Raw genomic sequence first — 6,281 nt, 5'->3', positions numbered from 1 at the left:
GTGCTCAGAGGAGGCTGGCCACAGCTTCTGGAAGCTTGGCCAGGTCCCTCTGAGATTCAGGATGAGGCAAGAACATTCTTCTAGACCCCGGAGGCTAGTCTGTTATATTGGAAGGCCAGTAGTAGGCTAGACTATGCCAGGGCACCTCCCTAATGTCATCTACCAGCCGTCCCTCATACCACCCCTTCCCTTTCTGAGCTCAGGTTAAATCTGGGCCTGGCCTCCCCTCTACTCAGTCTCCAGACCCCAACTAGGACATTGTGTGGTTTAGATGCTAGTCTGAAATAATTAGGCTGGTTTGACTTAGGACATCTCCTGCAACCCCTCCTGAAATGTGGCTCCCCTTTCACTTCTCCCTGTTGTCATGGAAGCTCTCCTAAAGAAAGATGTCATTGGTGTGCATCTTTACTATCACCAGAACAAAGGCTTAAATTTTTCTAACTACTGCCCTGGCTGCTGTAGCTCAGTGGATTGAGCACAGGACTGTGAACCAGAGGATCGCGGTTTGATTCTCAGTCAGGGCACATGCCTGGGTTGCAGGCCGGTTCCCTGAAAGCCAGTTCCCAGCAGGGGGCGCATGAAAGGCAACCATACACTGATGTTTCTCTTTCTCTCTCCTTCCCCTCTAAAAGATAAATAAATAAAATCTTTAAATTTTTTTTTAAATTACTGGTTTAGTTTTCCTAAACAACAGCAAAGCTACACTGCAAGGAGGATGTAGGCAGTATTTTTTCTTGCCCCCAAAGAGCCTGACAGTGGGCTGGGAATGCCCCAGAAGAGAGCAAGTTCTAATCCCTGCAACCTGTGAATGTGGCCTGAGTGGGAAGTGCAGATGTGCTAAGTTCAGGACCATGAGGTGAGATCGCCTGGATTTTCAGGTGGGCCCTAAATGCCATCCAGTGTCCTTGTAAGACAGAGACAAAAAGAGGTGTCAGGGCATGTAGGGGTAAAGGGGGATGAAGAAAAGACAAGATGTGGTCACAAGCCAGGGGGTACTTGTAGCCACCGGAAGCTGGGATGAGGCAGGACGGACCCTCCCCTAGAGCCCACAGAGAGAGAGTGACCCTGCCAATGCCTAGATTTCAGGCTTGTGGTCTCCAGGTCTGTGAGCAAATAAATTTCTGTTTTAAGCCACCCAATGTGTTGTTATTCTTACAGCAGCCACAAGATGAATAGACACTAAGGTTTTCCTCTCAAGAATGTGGGATCTGGCCAGTGCCTATCCATTAATTACTTCATCTGTTCATTTAGTTAACATTTCCTTTATGTGTCAGGCTCTGTGCAAAGCCCTGGAAACACAAATAGGATTAAGAAACCATTCCTGTCCTCAGGTAGCACACGGTCTAGTGCAGGGGTGTCAAACTTGTTTTCACTGAGGTTCACATCAGCCTCGTGGTTGCCTTCAAAGGGCCGAATGTAGATCTCCTTGCCCCTAGTCAAGGAGTAGTTACATTTACACAGTCCTAAAATTACATTTGGCCCTTTGAAGGCAACTGTGAGGCTGATGCGGTCCCCAGTGAAAATGAATTTGACACCCCTGGTCTAGTGGGAGAGCAAACTACCAACAGGTCATGAGAAAGTTATGCTTTACTACAAGAGAGACATACAGGGAATTCCCTTGGAAGCTGGCAGGAAGCTTTCAGGAGGTTTGGCTGGGATTCCTGGGAAGAGGGAGGCCCGGGCAGGAGGAGGTGACTGGTGAGGGGGTGGGAGGTGGGACTGGGTGGTATGTGTAGGGAAGTGTGCATGTGTGTACATGTAGTATACGTGGCATGAGATGAGCTGTGTGTTGTGCGCACACATTTGTACATGAGGGTAGAGTGTTGTGGGGTGCTGCTACGGCCAGGGAAACGGGTTATGGGGTGCCCAGTGATCCCCTGGAGGTCACTCCTTCCCCACTGGCAGTCACAGCCCTGCTCCACCATCTCTGTGATTCTGAGAAGGAGCTCCTCAGCAGCAGCAGGGACCCGCTTTCCCTCTTCAACAAGCCAGAGCTCCCCAGGCAACAGCACAACAGCCTTAGTCTGAGCGACTGCTGTGCTTGGTTGACAAAATTGCTACACCACCCCATCCTCTCCTCTTGAAACAAAGTGTTGTTATTAGACTGTGTAGGAACCAATGTATTTATCAGGGACTCGACATGTGCACACCTCAGTCCGGGGCTGGTCCCACCGGCCTGTGAAGGGCCCCAGCCACCATGAAGCGATGTGAAACCTGGAATGGCTGCCGGCGGACTTCTGTCTCCAGCTCTGCTCTCCCAGAGGTCTTTGTGTCAGGTAACCAGTTTCTGTGAGGAATAGGATTTGAAATTCACTGTAGGCTAATAAACTCTGGCTGGAATATAGTCCATTCTTGGCGGCAGCTGAAATCTTCAGGAGGGTCGCAAGAAGGAAACAGCAGGCACTTGGGCTACAAACACCTCAACACAACCGAGCCTCTGTCCTCTCACGTGAGCAGGTGAGGGCGACACTAAGAAGAGGGTGTGTGTAACTCAGGGTGCCTTGGGGAGTCATGAGGGCAACCAGTCCTCCATGGGGCTCTGTGTGTGACTTATTTGTCCACACTCACCACCCGAGGACTGAGTTTTACGAATAATTTCAGAGAACAGATTCTGAGTCCTCTCACATAATTTTCAATGATGACCACGTTTTTCTATACCGTGATCAGGGCATGCTTTTACCACTCTGCTAAGAGAGGAGAGGCTTTGGAGTCGGTCATGTTCATGTTCTGATCTGACCTTCAAACTTTGTCAGACTTTCACCCAATTTCTCTACTTGTAGAACAGGGAGTAGTATCCTAAGGTTTACTATGAAGCCTGAGTGGGAGCACAGTGCACGTGCAGGGTCATTGAAAGGCATTAAGGCATTTACTTCTTTCTTCCTGTATACTTTTCAGGTTCAAAGTCACTTTCCCTAGAGCAGGGTTTTTCAAGGTGCAGGGATCATTTTTGTTGGTCACAATAAGGGCACCTAGGGAGTAGAGGCCAGACAGGCAGAGGCAGCACCCCCACCCACACCCAAAATGTCAATAGTGCTGAGGTTGAGAAACCCTGTCCCAGTGGAACCGACAGAAGTCAGCCAAGGTCATGCCACCTAGACTTGGACGAGATGGAAGTTCAGACAAGTTGATCTGCCTGAAAACCATAGAGCTTGGGGTGGGGGTGGGGGCAGCACATTCTGGATCCTAAGACGTGAAACCAGTATTTTTCTCCCTCAAAATCTGCCACCCATCCTGAGGTAAAGTAAGAATAAGGGAACCACACTATACTACTTTACTTCTGAGAAAGTAAAACCTTCAGTGGCTAGAAAAGCTAATTAACCTAAACTAGAGCTTTCACATTATGTCACACATGCTTATATTTACCAAGCACAAGCAAACAAAACTTCCAGCTCATTTTAACTGGTGATCCTTTAGGAAGCATCCCGGGCCAGCAAAGCTGTGTCCCCAAGAGGGAACCATGACGCCTTTGCCACAGCAGCAGCACAGCTTATGTCCCTGCCCACTAGGAGAGCTTAACCCACTGAACTGAACACAGAGAAATGACAGTGCTCTCTAAATATGAAGACTTGATCTCCCCACAAAAGCATGATATTGTTTTGTGCTGCTTATATCATGAGATAGTCATCCACAACAAATTATCACAGGCAGGAGAGAAGCATGGATATACACTGACAAGTAGTAATGTTGGAAACTTATATTGATGCTGCTGATAAAAATGGGTCACTGACAACAGCAGTTGAAGCTTATTCTTTGAGCTTTCACAAAGTAATATCCAATAACATCAAAGACAAAAACAAATCAAGGAAGCACTAGTGATTTTAACCCAAGAAAGTCATCACTCAGACATAACTAATGATCATAAACTAGATTCAAAGTTTGATTCTGTTCATTGTTAACTAATATGACTAGACGTCTAGAAGTATTGTCATGAAGTGACAATTTTTAAAATAGATTTTATTTACTTTTAGAGAGAGGGGAAGGGGGAGAGAGAAACATCCATGTGTGAGAGATACATTGATTGGTTGCCTCTAACACACCCCCTACTGGGGACCTGGTCCACAACCTAGGCATGTGCCCTCACTGGGAATCAAACTGGCGACCTTTGGGTTTGCAGGCTGGCACTCAACCCACTGAGCCACACCAGCTGGGGCCATAAAGTGACAATTTATGTGAAAGTTAATATAAAATTCAATCCTTTGTCAGAACATTCATCCAAATTGGTCTATATATATATCACAACTGTGTAAACCAATATTAATATTATAAAAGTCAGTGTTTTTAGTTCTACATCCAAAAATGAAATTCTGATGTCTGCAAACTATAGTCAGCTGAGCCACTTTTTGAAATACTGTTTCATCATTACAGAAAAGTATCAAAAATTTCTAATCTTTAATACACATAAAGTGGTTTAGGCCAGATTGGTTATTACCCCATCATCATGTACTATTTTGGCATAGAAAAAATTACTTTCTCATTCATATTATAAAGAATTTTTTTTTGTGAGTTTCCCAACTGTACACAGAAACCTAACCTATCCTCACCTCTCAACAGGTCCAGGACCATCCACTGAGTATGCATCAGTGTGCTACTAGAGAGCATAAGGAAAACTGTTAAGGCAAATTACATAATTCAAGGCTTCTAAATGGTAAATTACAAAGTGAGACAAATGTTTTTGAGTATTGACGAATGGTAAGATCCTTAACATTTTATATAATAATCAACAAATGAGAATGAATAAAATATTCAGTTCATGAGAGACAAAGACATGAACAAATTGAAAACATCAGACACACAGATGAAGACATCACTGAGTGCTGAATGGCTGCTTGGTGTGGGCGTTAACATTTGAATGCTCTTTTGTTCAAGTGGATTTTACTGATTATGCCGTTACAGCTGTCCCACTTTTTTCTCCCCTTTACCCGCTTCCCAACAGTATCCCTCCCCGCTTAGTTCATGCCCATGGGTCATACAAGTTCTTTGGCTTCTCCATTTCCCATACTATTCTTAACCTCCCCGTCTATCTGGTACCCTCCATGTGATCTCCATTTGTTTGTTCCCAATTCTGATGCTTCCCATGACCATGGATTTTTCTAGGTATCAAATCATGTGAAATACGTGGAACATGGTAGCTAAATAGGAGACAATAATGTAGATTGGCAACAGTTAAAAACATTCACCACCCCTTGGTAAGGGAACGTTGACCTCCACTTGAGTCCAAACTATTTGCAACTTAGCGAGCAGTGTGGATACTTGTATCCCCCGAATTTTCTTTTCCTCAATTGAGCCCCAATCCTACTTCAATTTCCTCCTTAGAATAACAACCAGATAAGATTTATTGCAGCATTACTTAGAATAGCGAAAACGTGGTAAACACCTAAATCACTGAGACTGGTTAAAAATAGTCCTTAATTGGATGTAACTCAGCACAGCTTCCAAGTTTGAACATCTGATTATACAGGATGGGCAAAAATAGGTAGTCAATGAAACTATCGTAATAATCATAATCTGGCTTTTTCTATACAAACTGTAAACCTTCTTTGCCCATCCCTGTATTCTTTCACTTGCTTGCCTGGAATAGCGTTAAAAGGCAGCCTATATATACAACACTGTAACATAATGCACACACTGACACACACCCCACTGTTAGGCGGTTTAAAGGACTATGCAACAGGAGTCAATACTTCTTTCTGGGTGATGGATTATACATTATATTCATTTGTATTCTTAAGATTTTAAATGTAATCCATATATACTTTCTCTCGGGAGAAAATCATTTTAGTTTAGAAGATAACACACAAGGGGAGACCCCTAAAATATAATTATCTCTGGCAAGGCAGGCCCCTGTAGCACAGGCATTCCCTGCTAGAATGTTCTAGAAACACATCTCTCTCAAGGTATCAGCTGGCAATGTTATGAAATGCTGTGTTAATCTTTGATAAATTTTTTTGAAGACTCTTTACAACACGTTTGTCCATTTTGTGACTGGTGGTTTATGAGCGCACCTGCCCACTGAATTAATGTTCAATGTTCAGCAGTTTTGGGCCCAAACAGCAGGATCCCCATGTTCCACCCTCCCTATTCACCTGGTACTGCCCAGAGCGACTCCTTTGTTTCCCTGGATGAAAAAAGTCCTCAAAGGGAAACATTTGCTGATGTGGAAAAGTGAAATAAAAAATGGCAGCAGCACTAAAAGGCATCAAAATTAAGTACAAAAACTGTTTTCAGCAGTGGAATAAATGTCTCAATAGGTGTATTTCATCAAATAGACAGCACTTTGAAGG

Source organism: Sturnira hondurensis, unplaced genomic scaffold, assembly GCF_014824575.4.
Source record: "Sturnira hondurensis isolate 20B ecotype Veracruz unplaced genomic scaffold, ASM1482457v3 Scaffold0022910, whole genome shotgun sequence".
NCBI lineage: Eukaryota > Metazoa > Chordata > Mammalia > Chiroptera > Phyllostomidae > Sturnira > Sturnira hondurensis.
This window is presented reverse-complemented; position numbering follows the sequence as displayed.